At 37.2% G+C, this 15,851-nt stretch overlaps 1 protein-coding gene and 1 long non-coding RNA gene across 10 annotated transcripts in view; one reads left to right on the top strand and one right to left on the bottom strand.

The window, feature by feature from the left end:
• LOC106505711 overlaps positions 1-2,845 on the bottom strand; it is a 51,192-nt gene extending 48,347 nt beyond the window's left edge. For all 3 annotated transcript variants that reach the window (XR_002337710.1, XR_002337709.1, XR_002337711.1), the window contains exon 1: positions 2,713-2,845. This is a non-coding gene — a long non-coding RNA (uncharacterized LOC106505711). The remainder of the gene's footprint in view (positions 1-2,712) is intronic.
• Positions 2,925-15,851, top strand: part of PLSCR4 (phospholipid scramblase 4) — a 31,387-nt gene continuing 18,460 nt past the window's right edge. For 2 of the 7 annotated variants that reach the window (XM_013982114.2, XM_021069590.1), the window contains exon 1: positions 2,929-3,065. The gene's annotated coding sequence lies outside the window, so the exon portion shown is untranslated. Of the gene's footprint in view, positions 3,066-3,407; positions 3,497-11,387; positions 11,437-15,851 lie in introns of those variants that run through there. The other 5 variants (XM_013982112.2, XM_003132464.5, XM_005669924.3 and 2 more) reach the window with 5 other exon arrangements.

The raw sequence follows: 15,851 nt of genomic DNA, 5'->3' as shown, positions 1-15,851 counted from the left end.
CAAGCAGAGTTTGGAATTTGAGTACTGTCAAGGAGAGAGTGGTTTGCTAAAACCTTCAGGCATTTGATAGACTGGCCTTAATAAAGTATAAGCCAAAGACTTCAGAAGTTAAAGATAATCAGCCTTCAACTTCTTGCCAGAAAATAATTACTCCTCTTTCAGAAGAAGACAGAACTTAGAATCTCTACAATATGCTATCTACAATGTCCCGTATACAATAAAAATGAATAAACATTCTAATGAACAGGAAATCATAACTCATTGTTTAAAAAAAAAAAGCTGATAGAAACAGATCCCAAGGTGAAAAAAAAATTGGAATAGAGTAATAAAATAGGTATTATAAATATGTTCATTAATTTTAAGAAAATTATGGTCACAATGAATAAACAGATGTGGAATCTCTGCAGAGGCATGGAAACTGCTAAAAAGGACTAAATAGAAATAGTAGAACTGAAAAGTGTAATATCGTTAATGGGCTCAAGAGCAGATTGATACAAAGCCAGTAAATCTTGAAGAGAGATGTATGGTAATTATTCAATATAAAGACCAAAAAAAAAAAAAAAGGCAAAAAAATGTAAATAAAGTCTTGGTGACATGTGAGGTAACATTAAATGGTCTAATACACATTTAATTGATTTCACAGAGAGAAAGGATAGAGAATGGAATAGGGAGGTAATTTAAAGACACATGGCTGAAAGTTTCAAAACATGGACAAAATAACCAACATTTCTATGATATTCAGAGAATTCCACGAAGAATAAATACAAAGAAAACCACACATTATAGGCTAATTGCAGAAACCAAAACTAAAAAGTTCATATTAAAGCCAAAAATCTGAATCCCATCAGATAAAAATGGCACTCAAAACCAATGGGGAAGAAAAGAAAAACCTGTCCCCTGACAATTCTACATCCAGTGAAGATATTGATAAAAATGCATAAAAAATACTTTCAGGTAAAAAGTGCTGAAGGACTTTCGCCATTCTGCACTACAGGAAATACTAAAGGAAATTTTCCAGCCTGAGGGGAAGTGAGAGTAGATAAAACTCTATCTAAAAGAAGAAATGAAGAGCACATGATTGTGTATTTATGTGTAAATATAAAAACTATTTTTTCTTAGTATCTGTAAAAGACAACTGACAGCTTTAGCAAAACATAACATTTTTATTATGGAGTTTATAATTTGCGTGTATGTAAAATACAATAACGATGACATATAGGATTGAGGTAACGAAAAGTGCTTTGCAAACTTAATTTTATTAATTTTCTGTGAAGTGATACAAAATTAACTCTCAGCAGAATGTGGTAATGTAAGAAAAACCAGCAAAAAGAAAACTACACGAAGAGATGTAGCTAAGAAGCAACTACAGTAGAATTAGTTAAAGAAAAAAAGTGAATTTTTCATTCCCTGAAGGATTCCAGCTGTAACATCACCAGATCAGGAATTTCAAAAAAGACATAGGTTTGATCATGCTTCTTCCCCTCAAAACTTGTGATTTGGAGCATATGACTTATTTTCAACTCTTTATCCCTCCCCAAAGCAGTATGTTTCACAAGACTTGTTTCTTTCTTGAGTTACTGCAGATCATTCACGTGACCATTGTAGATGTTTGTATTCATAAACGTAATTTCTGAATCACTCTCATGAATTTAAAACAAAGCTAATAAATAGTATTTCGCTTAGCTGTAGTTTTGGCACCACTTTGGTTTATGCTTTCAATCTAACATTATTTCAGTATTGAGAGATGTCCTGTGCAATTACTACCGAGAAATACAATATGAATTTTTTTTTTTTTTTTGTCTTTTTGCTATTTCTTGGGCCGCTCCCGCGGCATATGGAGGTTCCCAGGCTAGGGGTTGAATCGGAGCTGTAGCCACCGGCCTACGCCAGAGCCACAGCAACGCGGGATCCGAGCCGCGTCTGCAACCTACACCACAGCTCAGGGCAACGCTGGATTGTTAACCCACTGAGCAAGGGCAGGAACCGAACCCGCAACCTCATGGTTCCTAGTCGGATTCGTTAACCACTGCACCACGACGGGAACTCCCCAATATGAATTTTTAAACTCCATTTCACACGCTTACTAGCAAATAACACACATACAAAGGAAAATGGAAAATTCCAAAACTCCACTCCCATATCTCTTCGTCTATCCACATTTCTCCCTTAGTGGGGCACTGCCAAGTACCCTTCAAAGCTTAATCTAATTTACTTCTGTCCAGTTCTGATTCTTTATAAAGTCCAGAACGTCTAGATTCTTCCAGTTCCTGTCAGTGGTTTGTGTTCCCCTTCATGGACCACAGACATAAACCCCATTCGTTTGAAAACAATACCTGCGCTTAACAACGGTGGTTAAAAATGGCATTTTTCTCCCAATGTCGAAAACATAGGCAACCCTGCTCCCCCAGCCCTCTTTCCCGGCATCCCTACCTCCCTCACTCCAACATCAAATTGGCCTCTTCCAATCTTGTGGAAAGGAAAACAAATGCCTGGGCCCTGCGCCCCAGTGTTTCCAGCCAGCATTGCCTGGCCGAGGCCAACTCTCTAAGCCAAGGGTCTGAGGAGGGATAGAAGCAAATTAACAGGGATCTTGCGAAAGGGGGGTTTATGCTCCTTTCCCTGCTCTCTCTCATCAAAGCCCTGTCTCACAGGCTCTCGAACTGCCCCCCTGATGAGAGGCAACCGCCTACTTGCTCTTGTCTTTCTCTTTACCTCACATGAGAGCGGTGACAACTTGTTTTGCTTCATTTCCTGTCCCCTACTTTTTTCCATCTGGAAGCAGGCTCTAGAGCGGCCAGCGTCTCCCAGGACCGCTTGACCCTCGGCCTCAAAGCTCTCAGCGCGGGGGCGGGGCCGGGAGATGGCGCCCCGGGGAGGGTCCCAGGTTGCGGGACCACGCCCCCGACCCCGTGCGCCCTTCCCCCTTGGGGCCCTATTTTGCTTTTAATTTGAAAATCCTCCTCTTCCTTTCCTTTTCCCCGCCCAGCCTCTTTCTCTTTCCTGCCGGTATAAAATCACACTCTAGGCCTGGTGTCTTGGGTGCCAAGCGGACGGTGGGCCCGGCGGTGAGTGGGGCTGGACGGGCGGAGAGAGGGGTCGCGGGCTCCGGGAGGAGAGGCGGAGGCCGGAGGACGCGGAGGGAGCGCGGCGTCCTGGGCTGGCAGCCCCCAGCCCGCAGACCGCCGCATCTTCAGGTGCTTTCCGAAGTTTCGGGGCGCCGGGCGCGCGTCTGCCAGGTGGACTCTGGCAGTCTCTGGCACGGGGTAGGGGTTGGGGCCCCCCTGCATCTGAAGTCTGCGGTCGTGGCCCCGGGACGGAAGCTGTACTGGGTAGATTGTTCTGCCCGCGCAGAAGCGCTCCTGGGAGAAGGGGCCGCTCTGTCCCGGTGCTCTGCGCCCCTTTCCCGGGTCGCTTGCGCGGGACAGGGCTCCTCTCGAGTCTCTGATGGTCGCTCCCTCCTCGCTGCTTTGGGGACCCCGGCCGGGCCCACTCTGAGGTAAAAGGGTTTGTAATCGCTTCTTGGCTTGCGTGGCGGGTGGAGAGACGCGGGACACAGGAGGGAACGCATATCGCATTTTAGCATTCAGACAAACTAGAGGGGTGTAATTTATTTCAGGGTGCAGTTACTTTGTTTCTATAAAATAAATCGTTTGTATTTTGAGACATAATTTTCTTTCATTTATTTTCTGGTCTTATGTTTTCTTAGGAAATTTAGTTGTGTTTTTCATTTTTTGTTACGTAATTAATAGGTAGCCGCCTGAACTTATACAAAGATGAAGATATGCTGTAAGGTTGATTTACCACCAACTTGAAAGAGTGAAGCTTCAGTATTTTAAATTGGGTTAATTTAAAATACTTTATGAGTAGAAGGTTAACCTCCATCTACCAGTCTTACTGTGATGGTAAATCTTGGAACACCAGCATCATTGCCCGGAAATTTGGAAAAGCCAAGAATGCTCATCATCATAGTGTGTCACTTTGTTCAGGTGTATAGGCCAGTGAAGTGGCAGGAGGACACAGTAACATTCGGATTAGAAAAGAAGACACAGAATTACCACTTTTTACATGTAATGCAATTGGGTACCCTGAATATCTAGAAAACAACTAAAAATCTCATATAAAAATGAGAAAAAATTGTCTAATTGCATCTGACTGCTATTAGATATCAATAGCTATTACATATATATATAAATTAGAAAACGGAATAGGACAAAGTAAACCATTCGGTTTGGCATGAAATAATTTGGACAGCCTATTTTAAAATGACATAAAGCCCTAGGGACATAGATAAAAATATATATGTGAAAATATATAGGTAATTTTAATACACACATAACATTCTTCTAGACAAAGATATCATTTCTCTAAACGAACATATAAATTAAATAGAATCCTATCCGACTTTTTTTGTTTGTTTTTAAAGCAACAATTTAAGTGGAAAAACAGCCAGGAAGATATCAATTCAAAGAAAAATGCGCATATATATATGGATTTTACTACATAATAAAAGGTTTTCTAAATCTATAGTGATTAAAAGGCCATAGGATAGGGACTAGATCTACCACCAGATAAATTAAGGAAACTGAAGAGACATTTAAGAATAAAAGGAAAGAGAGTTCCCATTGTGCATCAGTTGGTTACGAACCTGGCTAGTATCCATGAGGATGCAAGTTTGGTCCCTGGCCTCGCTCAGTGGGTTAAGGATCTGATGTTGCCACAGGCTGTAACATAGGTCGCAGATGCAGCTCAGATCTGGTGTTGCTGCCCTAGCGCCATTTCAACCCCTTGCCCAGGAACTTCTGTATACCACAAGTGGGACCCTAAAAAGAAAAAAATAAAAGGAAAGCTGACATTTGATAAGCACACAGTTTTAATCCAGGAATGGAAAAGAAATAACATTTAATTGATCATTCTTGGATAGTCAGGTGTTTATTTGGGAAATCCAATAATAAAACTTGAACTTACCCTCATTTTTAACATACAAATGAAATCTAATACTAATTAAGTCTAAATATATAAAACCTAGAAGTAAAAGAAGAAAAGCTGAATAAATATTTGTGAGCATGGCATGTGGGAAAGCATTTTTGAAGTTGATTGAAAAACCCAAAGCCCATGTAGGACATAATTCTTAAGATTTGCATGTAAAAAAAAAAGACAAACAAGGAGTTCCTGTTGTGGCTCAGGGGAAACAAATCTGACTAGTATCTATGAGAATGCAGGTTTGAGCCCTGGCCCTGCTCAGTGGTTTAAGGATCAATGTTGCCTTGAGCTGTGGTGTAGGTCACAGATGTGGCTCAGATCCCCTCTGGCTGTGGTGTAGGCTAGTGACCCAAGCTCCAATTCAACCCCTAGCCTGTGAATTTCCATATGGTGTGGATGTGGCCATAAAAAGACCAAAACAAAACAAAAACAAAAAACAAAAAGATGAAAAAAAATCCAGATACAAAGGGAAATTGTTAACAGAAAAAGAGCTAATTTTCTAATATCCCTAGAACTCTCATTAAGGACTTTTAAGATGAGCAGTGTGAGAATAAAAAGTCTATTCAAAGTAAGAGAGTAAGAGAAACACAAATGCTAAGTAGTATGAAGACTCAAGTCACATTAATTATCAGAAAAATGCAATTAAAGTAAGATAGTTTTTGCCTGTTTTATTGAATTTGGAAGTCTGATAATACTCAGTATTGTTGATAATATAATGAGAGAAATAGACTCTTACAAACTCTTAGTGGAAATGTATAGGTAAAAATTTTTATGGTGATAACTATTAAAATTTTCAAATATTCATTCATTCATTCATCGTGCTCCTAAGTTGGCAAATAAAAATCTTTGTCAAAGATGGTACAGTAGTTTTGTTTCTGATGTAGGAATCTTGTATATAGTTCTGTAACCATTGATTGAAATTTGGTTACATAGTTTACTGTATATCCAAAGCAGAATAATAATAGTTTAAAATATATTGTAGTTGTAAATGCTCTAAAGTAGAAATATGTCCAAAGTTTATTATAAGTTGAAACATAGTACATAAAAATGTTTATATATATGTGTCTTATGTATATATATATAGTTATTTTTATATAAATGTATATGTGTTTGTTTTATTTTGGTGGTCCAGAACTGAACCTGCAAAATCTCTGAGGTATCTCTGAGGTATATGTATATTATTATGTATATTTGTGTTCTGTTATATGGTTCTATAATGTACGCATGTTTATAAGTAAAAAGTAATATTATTGTAGTAGAAAAAAAATAATAAATAGTAAAGATCCTGAGAGTATAGTTAGTAATTTATAAAATAATAATTCCTTTGTGGTTTTGTTTTTTTTTTTTTTTTTTTTTGTCTTTTCTAGGGCTGCACCCATGGCATATGGAGGTTCCCAGGCTAGGGGTTGAATTGGAGCTATAGCCGCCGGCCTACGCCAGAGCCACAGCAACGTGGGATCCAAGCCGCATCTGCAACCTACACCACAGCTCACGGCAACGCCGGATCCTTAACCCACTGAGCAAGGCCAGGGATCCAACCCACAACCTCATGGTTCCTAATCAGATTCGTTAACCACTGAGCCACGACCGGAATCCCCCTCCTTTATTGTTATTAGTTGTCATTCACTGCAGAAGAAATGTATATTCTTTCATAAAGCTTTTCATATTGTTAGCTTCATTTATTTTCTCCTTGAATATTCTCTTTTAGATTCTTTCTTTGAAAGTCCCTTTGTTTATCTCCTTCCTTAGTATTGATTAATACAATCCTTCCTATAGGCACACAAATGAAAAGTTTTACCTGAGGAATTTCACAACCTGTTAACATTTTTATAAACAGAGAATACAGTAATTTTCATTCTCTATATATTTCAGCAGCTTTGTTCTAAAATCACTTTTAGAGCATGTATCCTTCTGGATGAGAGGGCTGCTATCCTTTTTAGAAAGGAAAATCTCTAAAATTGGACCACAAAAAAATCCAAAAGAATGCATGGCAAAAGTGTAGTAAAAATTAATGAAAATTTTTGAGAATAAATTCTTAACAAAGTTTTAATGCCATTAATTAAATACCATACAATTCACATAAATTACATGAAAAGAAATTAAAAAAAAAAAACCTGGCAAACAGAAATGGTCACAACAAATAGGCAGAAATGGAGCTGAAAATGACTTGTAAGCATATAATAAACACTGCTCAAGATAGGGAAAACAAATGTTTTCACCTTTCAGATTAGCAATAACAAAATTTTTGATAAAACATAATGTTAAGAATGTAACATACTTTTGTCTGGTATGGGAATTGATACAGATTCTTGGAGAACAGTTTGATGATGTTTGTCAAAAAAAAAAAAATGCTCAAAACTTGATTCAGCAATTCTTCCAGGGATTCAATACAAATGTGCACAAAGAAATGCTCATAAATTTATTTCAGCATTGTTTGTAATAGCATACATTCAGGGACAATTTGTTTTCATCAAGCAGCCAGGTGAATTGTCATTAAAAAGAATAAGGTTATATGAACTGAAATGTAAGCAACATCGAGACATTGTATTAAATGAAAAAGTAAGATACAGAAGGGTATTTAGAAGAATGGCATCTGTATTAAAAGACATCTATAGTAGTTTGTGCTTGCTTAGAAAATCTCATGGGAGACACAAAAGATCTAGTATCTGTGGTTGCATTTGGGATGAAAAATGGGAATCTAGGTAGGAGGGATCCTTTTTGTGATATAAATAAATGTACTGTTGCAGATAACACATTTTAAAATGTCTGTTTTTACACATGTAAGGTTTCTTATCAAAATGATTTAATTGTAGGTCACATGATATCCTGTTTTGTTATAGTTTTTAATACCAGAAGACTAGCCAGAAAATAACTATAGTGCAGCATTGGTGGTATAGTGGTGAGCATAGCTGCCTTCCAGAATATAACACAATAAAGCATTATCTTGTAGTCTTTCAGACGTCATGATTGGCATGGTAATGTTTCCTAAAATGTATTATATGAACACCCTGATGATATTCTTCTGGTATTTTTTTGTACTCCAAGTAATAAAAACATGCCGCCTCTAAAATGGAGAGACCTGATAGTCTCTTAAAAAATTAAACTAATGTGTTTAATAAAAGTTATCTGTCAGTTGTGACTATCAGTTTATTCCCATTTAATATAATTCTTTTATTTTAGAATAAAGCCGAATAACCAACCTCCTACTAAAAAGAAGGAAATATCCTGTCTTTTATTTGAAAGGAACCATGGCGTGACTGAATTAGGAAAAGTATTGGTATAAATGATAAAAACATAATATAAATTGAGTCAACACTTTCATTTGTTCATAATGAAAATTAATCACTGTTTCGCTACAGTTTCTCCTAGGATTGTTTTCATGCAAATATATAATTAAATATACATTCCACATACAGTTTAATGAAAGATTCCATGTATTTCTGGGACATTTCTACTGCATGTTTTATTCCAAAGTAACAGACTTAAGTTTATCTTGTTAGTGTAAGACTCTGTAATTGCTTTTTGAGTAGAATAGTTTATTAATTCCAGCCCATGTGACAGCAGCCTATTAAGTTGCCAAGGTGTGGAACAGGAATGACTGAATCCTTCACAATCATCAGACTAATCTATTCATATTAAGCCCACCCAGCTATCCAGTTCCCTGGTAACCAAGAACCCATGAAACTAATCAACACAATACACCACAGGAGCCAAGAGCAGGCATTTAGTCTATAGGTAGAAAGCCTATAAAGAGAAATGTGCTTGAAAGAGTGTGTAAACTTTTCTTCTTTGAACCTGAGGTCTTTTTAGTTAAATTCATTATAAAAGAGTGGATGTCAGTTTAGTTTCTTTTTATTTTTTTATGTCATAAAATCTATTGTACATTTCTTGTAGAGATTTGAAAAATAAGTAGATTTTAGCATAATATGTAGGTTTTAAATACTTCTTGAAAGCAAAACTACCCACGATATAATTATACAGACTATTATAAGCATTTTAATTATTTTTACAAAACTATTTGCGAACATCTTTTTTAGAGAAATATTGTTTTATAATGTTTCACTATGTGTTTTCTTAACTATTGTGTTAGATATTTATGTAGTTTATAATCACTACTGTGTCTGTATTCCTTCTGTAAGAATGAAAGTGTATCACTTAAAAATCCTACAATATATTTTGGATTTCTCTTGGACTTGAGAGGAAATTTATTTGGGTTCACACATTAGGCTTGAGGGGGAAAAACATCTAGGTAGGTATTAGTAAATTGAAGATTTAATTGAGTTTATTAAGTTTTTTTTTTTTTTTTTTAGAAAATAGCTTTCTTTTTAAACGAAGAAGGGATGTTATAGGTCTATAATTGAGAGTATGGAGGAGAGGGAAGGGTATCTTGCTTGGAAAATGGTTTCAAACCTCATAAACTTTGAAAGAAGTCCTCTAGACTAATGGTTCTCAGGAGCATCACCTGGTCTAATATGTTCTAAGTCATATTTGGAAGAGTTCCAAATTTCTTTTATATAGCTGTCCCCCTCCTCCTTGGAGAATCATCATATTTAATTGCTGAAATGCAGGATTTTTGTGCAGAAAGAAGCACTGGAAATCAATTTCTATGTACTGAGAGTACAGGAGTGAAAAAAATGTTAAAAATCTCTTAACTTTAGGTAGCTTACCTTCTAGTGGAGGTTCCATCAGAATGTAATCCTAAGGCTCTTCAGAACAGTACACTATACTTTCTGCTAATTTTTGCCCTCTCCTCTATGAGGAAGTTAACTCTCCATTGCTCTCCTTCCTCTTCTCCACTCTCTCTCCACCACATGGCACCCACTCCAAGCCAGAAAGGGGTTTTCTTTCTGTCCCGGTGGCGTTGTTGGGCCATAGTAGGATGGTAGAGACCCCAGCCCTCCTTTTCATAAACATAATCTCCATTGAGGCCAGTTTCCCAGGGAGAAAGGTTGGGGAAGCCCATGAAAATCATCTCTTTTGTGAGCTCTGTTTAAATCATAAGAAATCTTGCTGCAGAATTTTTTTGCGAAATGAATTCTTCACCTACCTCATTACCTTTACTAAAATACATAAACTGACTCAGTTTAAAATTTACAGCTGATGTTTTTATTATCCATGATAACGTCACCCATGAATTAGTCTGTAATCCACACAGCTTCTCCTGAGTCAAAATAGATTAGTCTAAATGTGTAACCATTACTGTAAAAGTATTTCAAAAACCAGACCCACCCAATTTTAAAATGAATTTCATGTTCAGGGAGTAGCATATTTGAACTGTTGTTTCTGCCTTTTGCTTTTCCCAAGTCTATCGCTAGAATTGCTGTGCCTTGCAGAGACAAGAAAAAATAACTCATTAAATTGAAGATGCAGTTGACCTTTGAACAATACAAGTTTGAACAGCAAAGGCCCTAATATGTGGATATTTTTTCACTAAATAGGAACTGCAGTACCATATGATCTGAAGTTGGTTGAATCCTTGGATGTGGAATTGAGGATAAGAGGTTATACTTTTTAGACTCCCAGGGTTAGCAGCTTTAACCCCCTGTTGTTCAGGGTCAACTGTATTTTTTTATTTTTCAACTCTACCCTACCTCACAGGTAAATATCAAAGAGTTCTGGTATGGCCAGAAGGCAGGCAGCTGCTTTGGATAAAAGGAAGGCGCAGGTGAAGGAGCAACATGATATATTGCCAGGTCAAATGCTGCCAGAATTTCTTACTAACTGTACAGCCTTGGAGAACAGCCTTTTAATAACTTCTCTGGGATTCAGTTTCTATTATAATATCTCTTCTATAAAGCTTTTTATGAAATTAATGTTTGTAAACTGCCTATGAAGATGTTTTTAAAGCTTTTTGTTGATTAGAATTCAAAGATAGAAAGAGATCATCAGTAATGGGAGATCGGATTTGATACATTGGCCACAAAAATAATAATCTCTGGGCATCTAGTCCTTTTTCATCCATCAATATAAAACTAAGAAATGTAAAAAGAGAAGGAAGCAAAAGAACATGTAATATGAAGTTCTGTGGCACAGTGGGATAAGGATCAGGTGTTGTCAACTGCAGTGGCTCAGATTGCTGCTGTGGAACAGGTTTGATCCCAGGCCTGGGATGTTATTCATGCCTTAGGCATGGACCAAAAGAAAAAAAGGAAAGAAAAAAGAACATATAAGTATAGTTGATTTACAATGTTGTGCCAATTTCTGCTATATAGCCGATCCACTTTCTATGTTCTTTCCTGAAGGGATTTCTCTTAGCTTTCCTTTTTCCTTAGAAGATTGTATTTTATTTTTATATTTAAACCTCCAGTTTGGGGGACTCTTTCCCTAGGCAGCTATTAAATTTTCATTTTTTTTTACATGCTTCAATTGAAGAAATGAATACATTTATATGTTTGAATTGTCAATAGGTATTTAAAGGGTCACTTATAAAAGGAAGAATCAACAATCCTTTTGAATGTAAGTAAAAGTTCCTGAGTACCTACTATAGTAATAGTTTTGCTTTAGTGAGTCTTTAAAATCTATTAAGGCATCATACCAGTTAAACTTTCTCTTTCGGAAAACAGATTATTATTTTTAATATTTAAGGAATTAGGAATTCTATTTAATGTCATTGTATATTTAATGGCAATTAGGCAAAGCTTAAAGGAAGATAATATTTAATATTGAAATGGTCACTCAGATATGATTTAGGTTTAAATTGAAGGAGCCTCACTAGAAAGAAAATAATTTGTCAAAATGTTCCATAAATTGTAAAAGTATTCACCTATAGAACATGGATCCTTCTTAAATTATTTTATCATAAAGGAATGGCTAGAGGTATTTGCAAATATCTGTAAATGGAAATTTTATAGCCTTGATAATAATACCAAAAAGGTGCAAACAATAAAAATGGAATAAGGTACATTCCATTTTTAAAAGTTTGAATAAGGTACATTCATTGGCACCTTGCATTTAAACAAATGTATTAATTTCACAGTATTTCTATAAGTGACAAAGACAATATCTTTAATGTGATTTTAATTTTGTGCTCTTTTTAGTCTGTTACTAAATAAATCCATTCATCTTAATACTATAACATAATTAATGTCACATCCTAAAATAGAAGCAAATCCTGTAGACACTTAAGTTGTCCTTTACTTTTTTGTCTTTCATTTAGCTGCAAATAGGAAAAAAAGCCCTCCAGTAATGTCCCCATTTTCTTTCTCCTAGTTCTTTCCAATTTGAAACTCCTTACAAACAATGCTCATGAAACCATATCTGCTAGAACTGTTAACAACCCAGGTCCTTAGACTCTGTAATAAATAGAAATGGATAAGAGGCCAGACCAGAAAGCTTTATTGGAGCTTGTTTTACTGCATGAAGGAGGGAGAATAAGAAACAGGTGCCCTTGCTCCCTCACTGAGGGTGGGTGAGCTTGTTCCTTAAATGGAAGAGGGTAAGGGCAAATCTGGTTAGGTAGGAGGCAGAGCTTCGGTGGTCTACCCACCCCCTTTGTGGTGCTGTGCACAGGAGTCGTGAGTGGTACTGTGCTTTTGCACCTCAGAAATGGCGGTTAGTTTGTGCCTTTTTGTATCTTATCATTCATAATTATGGCAACTGCATGTAGTTGCATGTAGTTATTTTTAGTCCTTTATGGTTTCTTTGTTTTTTGCTTGAGGAGGCATTCGTATAAGGTATAAATGCAAGCACTCTGGTACAGTGTCCCAGGCCCCAACCTGTCTCAGAACCATATTCACTAATGGTAGGAGATGGGAATTTTGGGTGTCAATCCGGAACCCAACATAAAGTCTTACTCATGGATGCTCAGTAATGCATATTAAATGGCTGAGTGACAGCATTTTTTAAATATTACATTTGAATACAGAATTTCATTCTTGGTCTCTTTACCAGTAGGTTTATTTTACTTAGTTTGTAGTGATAATGCATATTTGTTGAGGATTTTCTCTGTGCCAGGCACTGTTAAGTGCTCTCCAAGTGTAACCATTTTAGTCTTCACAAGCATACTGTGAGGTGGATCCAGCTGTCATTGTGCCCATGACACATAGGATAACTGAAAAACACAGTGGTCCCTCAAGAGCTCACAGCTATTGGAGATACACCTGGGATTTATCTGTATGTCTAAACCACTGCCCATACTATCTGAAGTGTGCTGCCATGCACCATTTACCAGCTACCCAATCTTCTGCCCTCCGCCAAGTATCCTACCTTGTGTACAAAGGATGTCATTTTCTAACAGTGACATATTAAATCCAAGTAGAGGACTGTGGTAGATGGACTAGGACTTTGTAAGAACTAGTTGTACTCCTGCTGCTGCTAAGAAGCTGAAGGGATTGTACTGACAAGGAACTCCTCCATTTTCTCTGCTCTCAAACAGCCAAAGGCACTAGAGGCAGCACAGCCCAAGGATGCAGATTTCATATGTAGGTTTCTAAGCCTTGTGCCTGCAGAATTGCAAGGTTTTCATGTGCCCAGAGTCTCTCTTGCCAAGACACCAGGACAGATTACAGTTAATATTCAACTGCAGAGCTGATTGTCATTTTCAATCTTGTGATTGAAGTTTCAGATATCCAAGGTGTGGCTCTAGGGCTTCTGGTTTTATTGATCTTTGTTAGGGTGTCACTGTTTCCAAAGGTGAAATTGAAGAATGAGTATATAATACAGCTGCAGTGATTGTGGCAACAGGTGATATCCAGGTAAATGCTCTTTTGCCGAAGGATGCCATTTAAGATATCAGGGCTGCCTTGTACAGCAACAAACCACAGCTTCACCAGCCTCATCCTATCTCACACATGTCTCCTTTCTCTGTTTGTTTGTTTGGCTAGACCTATGACATGTGGAGGTTCCCAGGCCAGAGATCAAACCCGAGCCACAGCAGCAACTCAAGACACTGCAATGACAACTCCAGATCCTTAATCTCTTGGGCCAAAAGAGAACTCCATCCTTTGCCTCTCGATTACATTTCAATTGGCTTAGAGTCTCCTGTGTGTTGCCTTAAACTTTCAGATGCCAAGACCTCTTTAGTTAAGAGTTCTCTGGACCTTGAAATGTTAACCTACTGTGGAAACAGCTCAGATTTCTATCTGATTTCCATTTGCTAGGAAGCCAGAAGTCAGTCTCTCTTCAGTGTATGGTACTTTTTGGCCTTGCTGAGGGGGAAATCTGAAGCAATCCACTGAATGTTAAAGGAAGATGAAATTAACATTCATGATTGTACCAAATAGAAATCACCCTGTCTTATAAAATGTTTTTGATAAAACTGTATCGTAAAATTTACAAGAAAGTGAAGAAAATTTAGTGTGGTGGAAAAGAAATAATGGCTCAAAGGAAGGAGATAAATTCTTTGAGCACCTGCAGCTTGTAAGGCAATGTGTAGGTTTATTTTACTTTGTTTAAATCCATTGATGTTAGTTACTTTTTAAAACATTTTTACAGATTTAAATTTTTTTCAAAACTTTTTTTTACCCGAGGTGTTTTTCAATCACTTGGATCACATTTGAATTCAATTTCTGCCAGGCATGGTCGAGAACTTATTTTTCTTTACACTGTATCAGTCTTAAAACATGCCTGATCAAGAGGGTCACCTGGGACTCTCAAAAACACAGATTTTCAGGTCTGGACCCCAGAGGTACTACTTCAGTTTGAGAGTCCAGAATTATGTATTTTTTTTCCTTCAAGTTTTGTTTTTTCGCAATAAAAATATTCAAATATCTGTCATCACCTAGATTCAGCAATTGTTAACATTCACCACTTTCACGCTATGCTGTACCACTTACCACTGTAGATAGTTAGATGCATAGATGGGTGGATGGATAGATGAATAGATGGACAGTAGATAGATAATCTGGTCTCTTTTCACAAAGGCACTGGATAATCTTTTCTAATTAGTTTCCACCACAGTTCTTTGACAATTTGCAGTCCCCAGGTTGTTTTGTTTTGTTTTGTTTTTTGGGGTTGTTTTTTTTTTTGTCTTTTTGCTATTTCTTTGGGCCACTCCCGCGACACATGGAGGTTCCCAGGCTAGGGGTCGAATCGGAGCTTTAGCCACTGGCCTACACCAGAGCCACAGCAACGCGGGATCCGAGCCGCGTCTGCAACCTACACCACAGCTCATGGCAACGCCAGATCCTTAACCCACTGAGCAAGGGCAGGGACCGAACCCACAACCTCATGGTTCCTAGTCGAATTCGTTAACCACTGCGCCACGATGGGAACTCCAGTCCCCAGGTTTAATGTAGAAAGGAACAACAACAACAACAAAAAAAAAAAAAAAAAAGAAGAAGAAGAAGAAAAAGAACAACAGATGTTTAGTCAAAAATTACATTCATGGTATAACTGTCAGATGGATTGTTTTCATTGTGAAACATTGTCATAATGTTAACTATTCATCTTTAAAGATACATGTACTCTTTAAAAAGTAGTAACAACCCATCACTCCTGTCCTCACCACCCAGTTAAAAGTAGAATGTTGTTTGTAGGAACAGCAAGCCCCTTGAGGGCCATAGCTAAACACTTTCTCCATATCACTTCTCCACGGTTAACCATTTTCCTGAATTTTGTGTTATTAATTCCCTAACTTTTCTTTAAAGTTTTCTTCCGTACACGTATCAGGAAAAAATTAGTTTGTTTCATTTTCCTGCTTTTGAACATGTTAAAATGGATTAATATGTGTTCTCTAATGCCTTGCTTTCATTTTTTTATTGTAATTTTGAGATGCATCTCTGTTTATATGTATGGCTGTAGTTTGCTTTTGCCACAGTACACCATTGTATTATATGAATATACAAAAATTTATTTATCCAGTGTACCATTGTTAGGTATGGGAATGTTTTCAGTTTTTTTTTATTTGAATAGTGTGTCAAGAACATTCTCCT

This window comes from Sus scrofa, chromosome 13 (assembly GCF_000003025.6).
Source record: "Sus scrofa isolate TJ Tabasco breed Duroc chromosome 13, Sscrofa11.1, whole genome shotgun sequence".
In the NCBI taxonomy this organism is placed as follows: domain Eukaryota; kingdom Metazoa; phylum Chordata; class Mammalia; order Artiodactyla; family Suidae; genus Sus; species Sus scrofa.
Note: the sequence above shows the minus strand (reverse complement) of the source record. Positions and strands in the feature narration are given on the sequence as shown.